General features: G+C 36.2%; 1 protein-coding gene across 1 annotated transcript in view; it reads right to left on the bottom strand.

The window, feature by feature from the left end:
• LOC132156812 (solute carrier family 35 member F3-like) overlaps nucleotides 1–18,884 on the bottom strand; it is a 76,480-nt gene that overhangs the window by 47,547 nt on the left and 10,049 nt on the right. The window lies entirely within an intron of this gene.

The raw sequence follows: 18,884 nt of genomic DNA, 5'->3' as shown, positions 1-18,884 counted from the left end.
CACGACAGATGCACCTGTAAATGTCTTTACTGTCAATTTTGTTTGATTTAATGTCCTTGATAAAAACTATTTTTTTTCCAAAAATTGCAATAATATCTTTTTTTTTATTTTTTATATTACATTTAGCTTTTCATTTAATATTTCTCATTAGAAAAACTACATTTTAAACTACTAAACCTTATAAAAATTAACTGAAATTAAAATGGCTTGTATAATAATGTATATAATTATTAAGTAAACTCAACATTTGCTGAAGTTTAAGCACATTCTTTCATTGACCATGAAAATGAAAGAGATTTTTTTTAAATATAGTTTCAGCCAGTCTTTTTGTGAAAAGTGCCGGAAGCTCTCCAAAGGCAAGCAGTTCTTCTTAGCTGTGTGAGCCAAACCCAAGGGCTTTACTGCAGTGAAAGAGAATATTACAGAGTGCAGAACTCTGTTGGAGTTAAACAAACTCTCTTTGTAAATACAAAAGCAATGATTCTCATGGGTTTCACTTGGCCCTGAACCAGCATCAAAACACACTCTCTTTATTTCTGCTGACTAATGCTTCGGTGGTTCAGGCACGGACTGCTTAGCCCATTTGGACCTCTGTGAGCTGCCTCATGTTGCCTTGAAAACCGATGAAAAATGCTATTTGTCAGGCCTCACTTAGAGCTAACTCAGACTTTCAAACAGTAATCAAACTTGCATGACTCACCTAACTGCGATTAGCTGCTTGATGTTTTCTTGGGGTGTTGTATTTCCACCAAACCCTGACAGGAACGGAATTAAATATGAATTTAGAGTGTCTATTTAGAGTGCGCTTATTAGCTGTCAGATGCTGCCAGATGTGTCCCTCTAGACTGCATAAAGACTATTAAGGAAACAATATATGTCTTTGCCTTTCTCCACTGCCCTCTGACAGACCTTCATCCCCTGAAGCCAATATCTGGTGTCCAATTTTATTCTCAGTCCATGATTGATTGAAGGATAAGAATGACAAATGTGACAGATGTTTGTCTAGGATATAACCTACGAATAAAACTGTAAAAGATACTGTCATATTTTCAAACACATTGCTTCTAGTCAAATATTAAAACCCAGTTCACAAATGTGCAACATGTAGCATAAGATTAAATTCACAAAATCTAGGCTTAAGTAAACAAAACTGTCAAAGGTATGAAACAAAAGCTCACAATATGCTGCCTCACAACTTTGCAAATATCTGCAAATCCACTGCTAATGTGTTTATAGGACAGTTGCTGGTAGCCGTTGACTTCAAAAGTATGGAAAAAATATTATGTAAGTCAATGGCTTCCAACAGTTTGGTTTCCAACATTCTTCAAAATATCTTTTGTGTTCAGCAGAAGAAAGACATATAGGTTTGAAACAAGAATTTGAATTTAGTAAATCCAGTTTGAAGTTAAAACCCATGTTAAAAAATATAGATGTCCAACATAATTTGATTCTTCAGTCCAAAAATAATCATTGCAATGGAATCAGCTTACACTAATGGGACCACAAACATTACAAGCAATATTACAATAAGCTTCAGACCCTGCAGCACACAAATAACAGTCACAGGCACAAAGTGTTTACAGAAACTATTTAGGAGCACAGAGAGGGTGTAACTCTACAGTGCTGAGAGGCAACAGACACTGTTTTGTAAGTTTGAGAAGCATTTATCACAGTCTTGTAAGGCTGACAGTGATGGAAACCTCGGCGCTTTATCAAATCAACTCAGGCAAGAAAACGGTGTGCTTTTGCTCAGTGCTTTGCAAGAAACTAGCCCTCTCTCTCTGTCTCAATCTTACAGTGAGTTTATTTTATTCAGATAAACACAGACGCTAACATGATTCTATTGTTTCTGATGCAGAAACATGATTAATACTTTTCTAACAGCATTGACAGTCATTCAAAAATCAAAAGTGACAGTCAGGATATTTAAAATGTTACAAAATATTTTTCAAATGCCACTCTTTTAAACTTTCTATCATCATCTTTACACTTTTTGAATATTAAGCAGCACAACTGTTTTCAACATTGATAATAATAATACTTTTTCCTTGAGCAGAAGATCAGTATATTAAATGCTTTCTGAAGGATCAAGTGACACTAAAAACTTGAACGATTATGCTGAAAATTCAGCTTTGCCATCATAGGAATAGATAACAGTAGAAAAATAATAACATTTCACAATATTACAGTTACTGTATTCTTGATCAAATAAATGCAGCATTTAAAGAGCATAAGAGACTTCTTTCAAAAACATTAAAAAATCTAACCAACTTCAAACATATCATGTACATATGACACACATTTGACTTTTCCTGAGTTTCCATACACACACACACACACACACACACACACACAATCTTCATCTCTTTATTAAGCTAAACAGACTCAGCCTCCAATGTATGAAAGCCTCTCTTACCAATTAAATTTCACTTCCTCTTAAATCAGGGGACTCATTTCACGGATGCCTGGGCAGTAAATACACAACACTGCATACTGCAAACTGAAGATCACACAAGAAAATGAGGACTCTGAATTCTGCATCTAAATTTGACATTCAGCAATAACAGCAGTACTACTCAATACACACTGATTATGCATTATGCAATGTTATCCAAAGTGACTTACTGTATCGTAAACTTGCTTCAGAGACTTTCTAGAACAAACTATGATTCAGTGTTTTGCTCAAGGGCAAAATAGTGACAATGGAACCATTCATGCATCACTCTTTCTATGTTTTGAACCTGAGACTTTTGGGAACTGTCACGCTGTCTGGTCTCTGTTTCCCTGAGTCTCCACTAGTGGTCTCACTTCCCCATAGGCACGTCACCATAGGCATTACAATTCCCACTAAGCCTTGTCCCTTCATCACAGTAATTGCACTCCTGTTAATTGCACTCAGGTGTCTTCACTTGATAGTCATTACCATGCCTATATTAACCAGTCCTTTTCTGTTTGTCTGCATGGAGTCCTTTCCTTCCCTCACCCAGTTTCCTCGCATTCGGAGTTTCTAGGTTCTATTCCTGTTTACGTTCCTGTTTCCGTTCCTGTTCCCGTTCCTGTTCCTATTCCTTTTCCTTTTTATTTGTTAGTTTGTTTGGATGGATTTTTGGTTTTGACCCCTGCATGTTGATTTCTCTTTGGATTACCCATTAAAACCCATACTGCGATTGGATCTCTCGTCTCCTGTGTTTCACTGGGTCTCCGATCGTCACAGAAGGACTCCATCAATGTCAAGATCCAGCGGTGTGGGACTTCATACCCGTTCCCCAGCCAGTATGGTGGAACGAAGGGCACGATACGTCAAAATGACCGCCCTCCACCAAGAGGTGATTGAGGTGGGTGCTATGGCACAAATGTTCTGGACCCTAGCTGAGGGTATGGGATATAATGATGCGGCCCTAAAGGACACTTTCAACACCGGGCTGGATGACCTAGTTCCTCGAAATGAAATGGAGCAGTTGGACGCTTATAATTTCTGGGAGTTTGTATTCTATTTACAACATCAGTCTCCGTGGAATACCCCAGCCATCTCCTGTTGGGATGGCCGATTCTAGACCGGGATCTACAAACAGGAGGACCGCCAGCCCAGCGCCACTGCACATTATGGCCGCCAGCCGAGTGCCACAGCACAAGGTGGTCGCCAGCCCAGCGCCACAGCACAAGGTGGTCGCCAGTCCAGCGTCACAGCGCAAGATGGCCGCCAGCCCAGCGCCACAGCACAAGGTGGCCGCCAGCCCAGCGCCATAGCACAAGGTGGCCGGCAGACCAGCGCTACAGCCCAAGATGGCCGCCGGCCCAGCGCCACTGCCCAAGATGGCCGCTGGCCCAGAGTCATGGCACAAGATGGCTGCTTGTCCAGCGCCTCTGCACAGGATGACAGCCGCAGTTGACCCTCCAGAGTCGAGTCAGGTTCCCGTTGACCCTCCAGAGTCGGGTCATGTTCCCGTTGACCCTCCAGAGTCGGGTCAGGTTCCCGTTGACCCTCCAGAGTCGGGTCAAGTTCCCGTTGACCCTCCAGAGTCAGGGCTAGTCACCGTTGACCCTCCAGAGTCAGGGCTAGTCACCGTTGACCTTCCAGAGTCAGGGCTAGTCACCGTTGACACTCCAGAGTCAAGTCAAGTCACCGGGGATCTTCATGGGCAAAGTCATGTCACCAATGATCTTCATGGGCAAAAGCAAGTCACCATTGATCTTCATGAACAAATGCAAGTCACCAATGATCTTAATGAGCAGAGTCAGGTCACCAATGATTTTCATGAGCAGAGTCAAGTCACCATTGATATTCATGGACAAAGTCCAAACTCTGCTGAACTACCACAGCCTCTCCATGCCTCTGCTGAACTACCAGAGTCTCTCCACGTCCCGGCTGAACTACCAGAGCCTCTCCTCGTCTCTGCGGAACTTCTAGGGTCTCGTCACGTCTCCGCCAAACTATCTGAGCGCTCGACTGATCCTGTCATGGCTATGGAGGCCACCCTTAACTTGTTCATGTTCTCTGTTTCAGACTTGCTTAATCAGACTTGCTCTTCTGCACCGCCCCGGGTGGGCTTCTGTCTCGACCGCACGGATGTGGTGGTCTTCTGCGCCGCCCTGGTGGGCTTCTGTCTCGACCGCACGGATGTGGTGGTCTTCTGCGCCGCCTTGGTGGGCGTCGGTCTCGACCGCATGGATGTGGTGGTTTTCTGCGCCGCCCGGGTGGGCTTCTGTCTCGACCGCACGGATGTGGTGGTCTTCTGCGCCGCCCTGGTGGGCTTCTGTCTCGACCGCAGGGCTCCAATTCCACCTTGCTCCTATCTGGATTCCTGCCCTGTCGGATCGGCCCTGGAGACTGAACGTTATGTCCTTCCTGGACTTGTGTTTTGTTGTTGTTTTGTTTTTGTTTTTGCTCCTCTTCTCTCAGTTTCCATCTATGGACCTGGCCCTCCGTCCCTCCCCCTGATCCTCCACCGGTCCACCTCCCTCCTGGGCTCCTTGTTTTTGTTTTCTCTCTGTTTCCCTCTATGGACCAGGCCCTCTGTCCCTCCCCTTGATCCTCCGCCGGTCCACCTCCCTAATGGGCTCCTTGTTTTTGTTTTTTGCACTTCTTGTCTCTGTTTCCCCATTTTACCTGGCCCTCCGTCCCTCCCCCTGGTCCTCAACCGCTCCACCTCTCTCCTGGTCTCTGTGTTCATTGGTCTCTTCTTGTGTTCAGGTTGAGCATCTGGTAGCTGCTCCGTGGAGGAGGGGGTAATGTCACGCTGTCTGGTCTCTGTTTCCCTGAGTCTCCACTAGTGGTCTCACTTCCCCATAGGCACGTCACCGTAGGCACTACAATTCCCACTAAGCCTTGTCCCTTCATCACAGTAATTGCACTCCTGTTAATTGCACTCAGGTGTCTTCACTTGATAGTCATTACCCTGCCTATATTAACCAGTCCTTTTCTGTTTGTCTGCATGTAGTCCTTTCCTTCCGTCACCCAGTTTCCTCGCATTCCGAGTTTCTAGGTTCTATTCCTGTTTCCGTTCCTGTTCCTATTTCTTTTCCTGTTTATTTGTTTGTTTGTTTGGATGGATTTTTGGTTTTGACCCCTGCTTGTTTGATTTCTCTTTGGATTACCCATTAAAACCCTACTGCTAATGGATCTCTTGTCTCCTGCGTTTCACTGGGTCCCCGATCGTCACAGGAACCCAATCAAAACTTTGACCACAGAGAGGATCCAGGGCCCCTTGTCTCCAAAAATTTGATTGATGAGGGTCATAAAAGCCATCTGTTCTGGACACCTGTTTGTACACCCCCCTCCCCTCCCCTCCCTGTACACCCTCCAGTGACCTTAATATGAACTTATGAGCCAAGGAGGAATTTCGGAGGGTGGGAGAAGTTGTGGGAAGCTATGTGCTTTTTTTAAACTTTGAAAAGGGGCGAAATCATGAAAATGGTGCAATAGAAGATTTTATTAAGGTTTTAAATAAACAGTGTATTTCAAGAAACAGATTATAAACACATAGCAGCAATGGAAACAATGTGATGATCGTTTTCGTAGTTGGAAAAGTGTAAAAACGTTGTTAAAGTTGTTACAAATGAAATAAAACTAGGTTACTGGTTATTTATCTGATACAACCAAACGAGTCAAAACTATCAAATATGTTTTTGTTAAGCAATACGTGAAAAAGATGTGAGAGCTTGTAGCATTACAATTTAAAACTGGTGTTTTGTTACCAGTTAGAAAATAAAGAAAACTAGGTAATAGAGTTTTAGCATTTGTACCTTACCTCCAACTGAAAAAAAGAAACGAATGTAAAGCAGCGATACAAACCAGAAAAGTAGGCGTTTTGTCACGAGGTTAGAGAAAATTTAAAACAAAAGAAAAAAGATGGTAGACATTACGTGGATCTAAAATAAAATACACCAGACCCCGTCTTTAAAACACCAGCACAAGATACTTGTCAAAACTATGTTGTACTTTACCACTAACTAAAATTTTACTGACAAGAGTTAAACAAAAGAAAGATCTCACAGCAAAGTGTTATGACGTCTCCGGTAACGTTAGCTCGACTCAAAAAAAAAAAATAGAAGCGAACGTAAAGCAATGTTATAAACCAAGAAAGTAGGCGTTTGTCACGTCGGGTGAAAAGTTAAAACAAAAGAAAAAAATAGGTAACTTAGGCATTTACGCGGATCTAAAAGAAAATAGCCTACATCAGACAAGATACTTGTCAAATCTATGCAGTACTTTACCACTAACTACAATTTTAAAAAGCGAGACTGTTAGACGAAAGAAAAAAAAAAAGGATCCTCCGGCAGAGTTGTGAAGCGTCCGTAAAACAACCTCCCGGCACCGATGAACAGTTAGAATGAGGCTCGGGAATGCTCCGGAAAAAAAACCACGCCTCCAGCGCTAGAGAGGGCCGGGCAGGAGGCGTGATAGCAGCATTAAATAGATTTAAATGTTACAATAATTAAACTAAGTAGTTTTTAATAAATAGATATCAGTCCTTAATTAGTGAAAACTTTATATCCGTTTAAACATATGGTCAATTTTTACTTTTTAAATGATGTAGACCTATACGATTTTTATTTACTTTTAGGCTAGTCTTAAAAAAAACAAACAAACAAACAAAAAAAAAACATAGTTGAAAAAGCGTTATTTGTTTTTAATGTGTTAAGTTAATTGCTTTAATCTACGACTAGTCCTAATTTAGACTATCTCCGTCGATATATTTTTTTATTTTTGTCAAGCTTAATTTCTCAAGCTATGTCAATTAACACACACACACACACACACACACACACACTTTCCTTCTGTCAAGCTTGTGTCGCGTTATCTAGTAAATAAACCAGACGTCATCTCGGTCATCTCAAGCACCGAAACCCGAATGTGTCGGTGTCTGTGTGATTACAGGCGTCTACATATCAGTTAGACATCAAGCGGTTGTAAAAACATCTAACAGGTTTTGAAATGCTTGTAACTGGCTTGTGAAACTAACTAATTTCAAAGGGTGTTTTATATATATATAAAACACACACACACACACACACACACACACACACACACACACACACACACACATACTTTCCTTCCCCCATGCTTATTCTGTGAAACATTTCTATAGCCACATCTTTATTTAACAAAATCTAAAATGAGATCTGATTTATTGCTATATTAAATGCTTCTGTAAGTTGTAATCTTTCGTTGTCATATCTTTTACATTTTATTAAAATAGGTTCAACTGTTTCACAATATCACATTTAACACAGTTTAAGTCCAGACACATGTTTTTCCTCTTATAAATAATGACTGATTAAGTGCAATGTGTCCAATTCTATGGCGAGATCTTCTCTTCTATTCCCAAAAATTCTCCATTCATTTCCAACCGGTCTTTGAATATTATATAAATGCTGGCCTTTATTCTAACCAACCCATTTAATTGACACGTATCTTTTTATTTTTATTTATTTTTAATTAGACCTTTTATTTCTAATTTACTCATTGGAGTATTAAATAAGATGTCTGACATTTTAATGGTCCACTTTTATCTGGTCCAATACTTTCATTAACTATATGTGTGGGTATCCATACAAAATAAATCTTTGTTATTGCTTGTATTCTGAACAAACTCTGTAAAATGCCTGACAAAATGCTTTGTCTAGTAGAAGCTTCACCACTCTTTAAAATTGATAGTACTGAAAATGAGTCTGAACATATGACTACTTTAATGTGTTCAACCCCACTGAAGAGACAAAAATATGACAATCATTTCTGTAGTATAAACGGACGGATGATTAGATGTTCTTTCTGGTATTCTATGCTCTTTATTTTTAATCTAAACAAAAGACCTTGATGTTTTATTTTATTTTAATAAGCCACTCACAATTACTAACTTCTTATTAACTTATTAACTTCTGGCACGAAATTCTAGATTCATAAATGTATGTTTTTCAAAATTCCCCCACGTTTAGTGGCGTTTAAAGTGGAATTTGTGATGTATTTGGGGGCGTTAAAAGGCATGAAAAGTCCCAAACCAAGACTTTTGTATTCTTCATTAGAGGACTTTGGTTTCTTAATGTGAAAATCTGTTGCACCCCACTACATTTTCTTTATCATTATATTTTTATTTTTTCTTAAGTGTTGTTTTATTTATTTTACATTTATTTTGTTTTATGATGTACAGAGTGTGAACAAAAATTGAGTGTAATCTCAGACCGTATTTGTAAATCTACCAGTAATGGACGTCTTTATGTTTTTAATGTTTAAAGCATCGAATAAAAAATAAAAAACACACACTAACACTTCCCCAACCACCCTAATAACGTTGGTCGCAAAGGTTTAAATGTATGTTAAAAGAATTAAACAAAGAAATGTTTTTAATAACAACACATCAGTTCTCATTCGATGAAAACATTCTACCTGGTTTTAATATTAGACCGATGTTTTAACTATAAAATTAGGTTTACATATACGATTTAATTTTTTAATCTCAACAAAATTCCTTGTTGGAAAAAGTGTTGTTTTATTTAATTTTAATAAGTCACTCACACATACTTTAGTAGTCTAAACCCTTGAATACGTCTTTTATGTTGTCAATATTAACTTCTATCATTGCTATATCGTTGCTATATCAATTAAAACATGCGTTTAGGCAAACACAAATATTAAACAGGAATGAATGTGATATGTCAAGATGGGCTTTTCTTGCCAAAGAAACTTTTACAACATTACAGGAAAGGCTAAATATTTCATCTCTAGTAGTGCGTAGAAACGCGTCTGGTGTCTTTGTGTTAACTTTTACGACCATGTCAGACTTTAAAACATCTAAAGGTTTTTGGAGGGGAAGGGGGGGGGGGTCAATTTCAACTTTATGGGTTAGACCTGGATAGTAAGTTTAGCTGAAAGTTCATCTACTGGTCAAAAGGATGTGAAATCTTTTAACAAGTCAGACCATAGAAAAATGTAGTTTAATTCGAATTAATTTAGTTTATTTTAGTTACATTTATAATTTTATTAACCCCTAGATCTTTCAACCTCAACATAGACGTACTGAGAATGCAAACAAGTACACAAACACAACCATACTATCATAAACACACACACACACACACACACACACACACACACGCACACACACACAGATACAAATGTAGACATACAGAAAACATGAACATGTAACCAAACAAATACAAATATACACTCAAACAGGTACATAAATACACAAACAAACAAACAAAATAGGTCACAAACACGAAAATACCTATATTAGATTGAAAATGAGTTGTCATAAGTTTTCTTTGAAACCGAAAGTGTTTGTTGCGACAAATGTCTCACAGAACTTTATACAATAGATTAGATGGCCTTTATCACTTTCCAAATGGGGTTGTTAACCATGATGTTTTTTAAAATAGATTAAAAAGTATTATTTTTTAGCTTTCATGTAGGATTCATGTCAGCACTCAAATGTTTTTAGCAAGAGTCCAGAGACAGATGAAAATAGATGCGTGAAGAAAAAAAATGTAAGAGGTTTTTAATGACAGACTAGTTGGTTTAGATTGTTTAAAACAATTGAGTTTATGCATTTCTCTTGAATGTGTGTACGGTAACTGTTGTATACATGAAGCAGAAGAAATACATAAACGCATTGTGATTGATGTTAAACAATAAAAAATATATTATTTATATATCATAACTTACTTTCTTTTCAAAACACAATAAACATTCTTATGACTTTTTAACTGCGAACAACCGGTTTGGTTGGAAAATAAAAAATAAATAAAAACATATTAGGTTTCTTAGTTAGATTGCTTATAGTTTGTAGTAAAATCACATATATAAGCTAAAACATTTTTCTTTCAAACCACGCCGTTTTCACACACATTCCTCACAAAACTGTTAACAAAGACCTTAAGTTTTGGTTTTAACGTTTAGCTGTAACTGAGACCTTGGGGGGAATTATTTTACGCACAGTTTTGGGGAAGTTACTATGAACTTTGCAATAGGTTATAGATCACAAATGAACCTATTTAAAATCTAAAAGGTTGCGCAACTATATAAATTTCTTTTAAAAAAGTAATGTAACTGATGACATTTGATTACATGTTTATGACTTGTAATGTTTTTAACCGTTAATCTTTTGAAACATGTAAACAGGACGGGTTAACATTAGAGCGCTCAACAGCTAATGACCGTCAGACTTTTCAAAATCCTTCATCACTTAAATTAGGATTGTGATCGTGATTTCATTTTAAAGCACAACCAGCACAAAATCAGATTTGCTTGGAGATTAAATACATAGAGTAGTTAGAGTTAGTTAAGGTGGTTTACGAAATATATTAATTAAATCTGTACGTGTGTGAAAAAATATTCAGATGTAACATTTTCATAATTAACCGCAATTTAATTATTTTTCTGTGACTGTAACTGATTACATTTTATTTTTGTAATCAAATGACATAATTTAGCTATATGTAACTAGTTGACCCCTAACACTGATTATGCATTCTGACAATAATAGATTGTGAAAGTGTTCATTATCCTCTTTAACTTTAAAAATGCGGACAGTGTCGCTTAACACTAGTTTGGCAAACAAGGGTTTGCTCTTAAAACAACCACCAGACCCCGACTTGAAAGCACCGTGACAAGTATAGCCATTGCAGAAATGTATTATAGAGATGTAGTAAGATAAACTCTGGATGCACGATTGACATGTTTACCATGTTATTACAAGGCCCTGCTTACCTAGTTTTATGATGAAATATGTCTGTAAAAATAAACAAACATACACACAATCTCCAGAACGGGTGGTCTGATGATGGGTCTTCATCATTTCCTGATGAAGACAGACTGGATATTCAGACCACAGCACCAGGACACGATTGTCTTTTTCTAAAGATAAAGACAATTATTTGGTTTCAGGACACACGCATCCTAATGGCTCACAAGATAACATAACAACGGTTGCTCCATTACAGCATAGCCAACCCTATTTTAGCCTGTTTTAGCACATGTACAGTATATCGTATTATTCTTGAATATAGTCGTTTAGTCTAAATATGTGTTAACAGTTATTTATTGTTATTATATGTATTATATGTTTTTGTTTTACAAAGGGGTTCAATTTAATACATTTAACTAATACCTCATTCAAGCTATGTAGATCTTCAGGTCAGGGAACTACAATACCCATCATACACCTTTGCAAATCTCTTTTTTGTGATCTGTTTTACTGATGCAAAGTCCGATTCACTTCTGAAAATGATTCATTTGGACAGTTTGGTTCAATGAACTGATTCATAGGCCCCTTAAGTCATTTTCGCAATTATGTCAGTACACATATTTTTCTTCTAACAACTCAAGAGTCATTTCATTTCTGTGAATCATCTAAATAAATGTATTGTGTGAACACATATTGGTGGTTATTATCATCTGTTCATTTAAGTTAATGCTGAATCATCTAAATAAAGTTAACTGTGTGAACACATATTGGTGGTTATTGTATTTTGCTCATTTAAGTTAGTGGTGTTTGTGTTCGCAGTTTTAGGCACAGTGCCTCTGTCATTTGTTTAGCTTAAACATCGGTTTTTAGTCAGTTACAAAGGTGTCAGGCATTACATTTTTGTATTTTTAACTAACCTAATTATGACAGAGTTACAGGTTTCAGGTGTTTTTGGTGAGTGTAAGCGGTGAAAACTTAAATGTGACCGTCGAGTAACGTTAGCTACTCAAACGAAGACAAATTGTGTAAGTGTTCATTAAGATGTCGAAATGAAAATAAGCGTACAAATATCCATAATGACAATAAGTACAATATACCCTAAAGACACAATAGCCCCTGCTAAGTACACCTAAAATTTGTTAGAGTGGTGAGATATTTACGTTTACCTTTATTCATTTAGCAGACGCTTTTATCCAAAGCAACTTACAGATGAGGACGGTGGAAGCAATCAAAACAACAAAAAGAGCAATGATATATAAGTGATATAACAAGTCTCAGTTAGGTTAACACAGTACACGAATCATGGGCTTTTAAATAATATAATAAATAAAAAGAAAACAGATTGAATAAAAAAGAATAGAGCAAGTTAGAGAACTTTACACACACACACACACATATAAATAGATATAAACCGCAATGTTTTTCATAGCGTTACACTTTGAAACCAGAACGATATGTTTCCATGATTTTGTTTGCTCTTTCTGTTTGAATCTGTTTACCGTAGTTTTCACCATCCTAATTGCAATGGTTTGGTCTTGCGCTTAGGGCCTATACGACTCGTTTTCCCAGTTTTTGGTCTCGTGTAAGTGGGTCTCTTTGTTCATACCAAGCAATATTTCTGTGAATTTGGGTATTAAAGTATTGCTTTAAACATCGTCTTCATTCGAGACGTTTACTTAACATCGTTATATTATCCTAGTTTATATCAGATATAAGATATGTTGCTTATTATTATTGAATTGTTAACAAACAAACAAAAGTGGATCAATCTTTTATTTCAACACTATATTGTTGAATATACATCGATGTAGTGAAGAAAATGATCAAATTGTCATTAAAAACAAACATGACATTACAGGGAATCTACCCAGATTAGAAAATCTCTGCAGATTAACATGTTTTGCTCCAATATAAAATCAACCAACGATGCAACAATTTCACAGGTCATAGAATCATAATTTTTGGAAGCCAACAGCACACATTGATCTGTTACAGATGTACACAGATAGAGAATGTCATTAACGTCCATCTCATCTTCACATTCAGACATCACTTCCAGAATTTTACGTGCAGAAACATACACCGGGTCCATCCCAGTTAAAAATATGCTCGTCAAATCAGGCCATGTATATTTCAGACTTCTTACAAGTTTCATTTGGCTCCTGAGATTTTTTTCCCGCTTGCTATCGCCCGTACAATCGTGATTTGGGTCGCATTCCGCCGTGATGATCTTTTGCATCAGACCGATCATCTATCCTCTGTAGTGTAGTTTAAAAACAGGGTCGATAATGTCTTTTATCTTTTATAATGTCTCAACAGCGCCGCTCCATTTACCCTCCATGGGTCTTTGTGCAGCGTCAGACGACTTTTTCAGAATTCGATTCTTTCCAAGGCATAAACTTTGGCCCTAATCGATATAGAACTTTGTCGCCGAATGCGGATGTAATGTTTTAATTCACAATGAATTTCCAGTTTATAGATTTATTGTATAGTTTATTGTTCACAGCAGGCAACTGTAGCATTTATCAGACGGTCTTTGTTGGTTTTAGTGATCGGACCCACCCTCAACCCCTTGTATGATGTACACGATGTGGGGGATTGTCATCAGGAAGTCATAAAGATTGGTCACGCCCAAGATGGCTCCGCCCAAGATGATCAAGATGATCGCCCAAGATGATCACTCGAGTCGGCCGTGATATTTTGGTTTGTTTGTTAACAATTCAATAATAATAAGCAACATATCTTATATCTGATATAAACTAGGATAATATAACGATGTTAAGTAAACGTCTCGAATGAAGACGATGTTTAAAGCAATATTTTAATACCCAAATTCACAGAAATATTGCTTGGTATGAACAAAGAGACCCACTTACACGAGACCAAAAACTGGGAAAACGAGTCGTATAGGCCCTAAGCGCAAGACCAAACCATTGCAATTAGGATGGTGAAAACTACGGTAAACAGATTCAAACAGAAAGAGCAAACAAAATCATGGAAACATATCGTTCTGGTTTCAAAGTGTAACGCTATGAAAAACATTGCGGTTTATATCTATTTATATGTGTGTGTGTGTGTAAAGTTCTCTAACTTGCTCTATTCTTTTTTATTCAATCTGTTTTCTTTTTATTTATTATATTATTTAAAAGCCCATGATTCGTGTACTGTGTTAACCTAACTGAGACTTGTTATATCACTTATATATCATTGCTCTTTTTGTTGTTTTGATTGCTTCCACCGTCCTCATCTGTAAGTTGCTTTGGATAAAAGCGTCTGCTAAATGAATAAAGGTAAACGTAAATATCTCACCACTCTAACAAATTTTAGGTGTACTTAGCAGGGGCTATTGTGTCTTTAGGGTATATTGTACTTATTGTCATTATGGATATTTGTACGCTTATTTTCATTTCGACATCTTAATGAACACTTACACAATTTGTCTTCGTTTGAGTAGCTAACGTTACTCGACGGTCACATTTAAGTTTTCACCGCTTACACTCACCAAAAACACCTGAAACCTGTAACTCTGTCATAATTAGGTTAGTTAAAAATACAAAAATGTAATGCCTGACACCTTTGTAACTGACTAAAAACCGATGTTTAAGCTAAACAAATGACAGAGGCACTGTGCCTAAAACTGCGAACACAAACACCACTAACTTAAATGAGCAAAATACAATAACCACCAATATGTGTTCACACAGTTAACTTTATTTAGATGATTCAGCATTAACTTAAATGAACAGATGATAATAACCACCAATATGTGTTCACACAATACATTTATTTAGATGATTCACAGAAATGAAATGACTCTTGAGTTGTTAGAAGAAAAATATGTGTACTGACATAATTGCGAAAATGACTTAAGGGGCCTATGAATCAGTTCATTGAACCAAACTGTCCAAATGAATCATTTTCAGAAGTGAATCGGACTTTGCATCAGTAAAACAGATCACAAAAAAGAGATTTGCAAAGGTGTATGATGGGTATTGTAGTTCCCTGACCTGAAGATCTACATAGCTTGAATGAGGTATTAGTTAAATGTATTAAATTGAACCCCTTTGTAAAACAAAAACATATAATACATATAATAACAATAAATAACTGTTAACACATATTTAGACTAAACGACTATATTCAAGAATAATACGATATACTGTACATGTGCTAAAACAGGCTAAAATAGGGTTGGCTATGCTGTAATGGAGCAACCGTTGTTATGTTATCTTGTGAGCCATTAGGATGCGTGTGTCCTGAAACCAAATAATTGTCTTTATCTTTAGAAAAAGACAATCGTGTCCTGGTGCTGTGGTCTGAATATCCAGTCTGTCTTCATCAGGAAATGAAGACCCATCATCAGACCCCCCGTTCTGGAGATTGTGTGTATGTTTGTTTATTTTTACAGACATATTTCATCATAAAACTAGGTAAGCAGGGCCTTGTAATAACATGGTAAACATGTCAATCGTGCATCCAGAGTTTATCTTACTACATCTCTATAATACATTTCTGCAATGGCTATACTTGTCACGGTGCTTTCAAGTCGGGGTCTGGTGGTTGTTTTAAGAGCAAACCCTTGTTTGCCAAACTAGTGTTAAGCGACACTGTCCGCATTTTTAAAGTTAAAGAGGATAATGAACACTTTCACAATCTATTATTGTCAGAATGCATAATCAGTGTTAGGGGTCAACTAGTTACATATAGCTAAATTATGTCATTTGATTACAAAAATAAAATGTAATCAGTTACAGTCACAGAAAAATAATTAAATTGCGGTTAATTATGAAAATGTTACATCTGAATATTTTTTCACACACGTACAGATTTAATTAATATATTTCGTAAACCACCTTAACTAACTCTAACTACTCTATGTATTTAATCTCCAAGCAAATCTGATTTTGTGCTGGTTGTGCTTTAAAATGAAATCACGATCACAATCCTAATTTAAGTGATGAAGGATTTTGAAAAGTCTGACGGTCATTAGCTGTTGAGCGCTCTAATGTTAACCCGTCCTGTTTACATGTTTCAAAAGATTAACGGTTAAAAACATTACAAGTCATAAACATGTAATCAAATGTCATCAGTTACATTACTTTTTTAAAAGAAATTTATATAGTTGCGCAACCTTTTAGATTTTAAATAGGTTCATTTGTGATCTATAACCTATTGCAAAGTTCATAGTAACTTCCCCAAAACTGTGCGTAAAATAATTCCCCCCAAGGTCTCAGTTACAGCTAAACGTTAAAACCAAAACTTAAGGTCTTTGTTAACAGTTTTGTGAGGAATGTGTGTGAAAACGGCGTGGTTTGAAAGAAAAATGTTTTAGCTTATATATGTGATTTTACTACAAACTATAAGCAATCTAACTAAGAAACCTAATATGTTTTTATTTATTTTTTATTTTCCAACCAAACCGGTTGTTCGCAGTTAAAAAGTCATAAGAATGTTTATTGTGTTTTGAAAAGAAAGTAAGTTATGATATATAAATAATATATTTTTTATTGTTTAACATCAATCACAATGCGTTTATGTATTTCTTCTGCTTCATGTATACAACAGTTACCGTACACACATTCAAGAGAAATGCATAAACTCAATTGTTTTAAACAATCTAAACCAACTAGTCTGTCATTAAAAACCTCTTACATTTTTTTTCTTCACGCATCTATTTTCATCTGTCTCTGGACTCTTGCTAAAAACATTTGAGTGCTGACATGAATCCTACATGAAAGCTAAAAAATAATACTTTTTAATCTATTTTAAAAAACATCATGGTTAACAACCCCATTTGGAAAGTGATAAAGGCCATCTAATCTATTGTATAAAGTTCTGTGAGACATTTGTCGCAACAAACACTTTCGGTTTCAAAGAAAACTTATGACAACTCATTTTCAATCTAATATAGGTATTTTCGTGTTTGTGACCTATTTTGTTTGTTTGTTTGTGTATTTATGTACCTGTTTGAGTGTATATTTGTATTTGTTTGGTTACATGTTCATGTTTTCTGTATGTCTACATTTGTATCTGTGTGTGTGTGCGTGTGTGTGTGTGTGTGTGTGTGTGTGTGTTTATGATAGTATGGTTGTGTTTGTGTACTTGTTTGCATTCTCAGTACGTCTATGTTGAGGTTGAAAGATCTAGGGGTTAATAAAATTATAAATGTAACTAAAATAAACTAAATTAATTCGAATTAAACTACATTTTTCTATGGTCTGACTTGTTAAAAGATTTCACATCCTTTTGACCAGTAGATGAACTTTCAGCTAAACTTACTATCCAGGTCTAACCCATAAAGTTGAAATTGACCCCCCCCCTTCCCCTCCAAAAACCTTTAGATGTTTTAAAGTCTGACATGGTCGTAAAAGTTAACACAAAGACACCAGACGCGTTTCTACGCACTACTAGAGATGAAATATTTAGCCTTTCCTGTAATGTTGTAAAAGTTTCTTTGGCAAGAAAAGCCCATCTTGACATATCACATTCATTCCTGTTTAATATTTGTGTTTGCCTAAACGCATGTTTTAATTGATATAGCAACGATATAGCAATGATAGAAGTTAATATTGACAACATAAAAGACGTATTCAAGGGTTTAGACTACTAAAGTATGTGTGAGTGACTTATTAAAATTAAATAAAACAACACTTTTTCCAACAAGGAATTTTGTTGAGATTAAAAAATTAAATCGTATATGTAAACCTAATTTTATAGTTAAAACATCGGTCTAATATTAAAACCAGGTAGAATGTTTTCATCGAATGAGAACTGATGTGTTGTTATTAAAAACATTTCTTTGTTTAATTCTTTTAACATACATTTAAACCTTTGCGACCAACGTTATTAGGGTGGTTGGGGAAGTGTTAGTGTGTGTTTTTTATTTTTTATTCGATGCTTTAAACATTAAAAACATAAAGACGTCCATTACTGGTAGATTTACAAATACGGTCTGAGATTACACTCAATTTTTGTTCACACTCTGTACATCATAAAACAAAATAAATGTAAAATAAATAAAACAACACTTAAGAAAAAATAAAAATATAATGATAAAGAAAATGTAGTGGGGTGCAACAGATTTTCACATTAAGAAACCAAAGTCCTCTAATGAAGAATACAAAAGTCTTGGTTTGGGACTTTTCATGCCTTTTAACGCCCCCAAATACATCACAAATTCCACTTTAAACGCCACTAAACGTGGGGGAATTTTGAAAAACATACATTTATGAATCTAGAATTTCGTGCCAGAAGTTAATAAGTTAATAAGAAGTTAGTAAGTGTGAGTGGCTTATTAAAATAAAATAAAACATCAAGGTCTTTTGTTTAGATTAAAAATAAAGAGCATAGAATACCAGAAAGAACATCTAATCATCCGTCCGTTTATACTACAGAAATGATTGTCATATTTTTGTCTCTTCAGTGGGGTTGAACACATTAAAGTAGTCATATGTTCAGACTCATTTTCAGTACTATCAATTTTAAAGAGTGGTGAAGCTTCTACTAGACAAAGCATTTTGTCAGGCATTTTACAGAGTTTGTTCAGAATACAAGCAATAACAAAGATTTATTTTGTATGGATACCCACACATATAGTTAATGAAAGTAGTGGACCAGATAAAAGTGGACCATTAAAATGTCAGACATCTTATTTAATACTCCAATGAGTAAATTAGAAATAAAAGGTCTAATTAAAAATAA

Source organism: Carassius carassius, chromosome 14 (genome assembly GCF_963082965.1).
Source record: "Carassius carassius chromosome 14, fCarCar2.1, whole genome shotgun sequence".
NCBI lineage: Eukaryota > Metazoa > Chordata > Actinopteri > Cypriniformes > Cyprinidae > Carassius > Carassius carassius.
The sequence above is the reverse complement of the archived record's forward strand: the minus strand, read 5'-3'. Positions and strand labels throughout refer to the sequence as shown.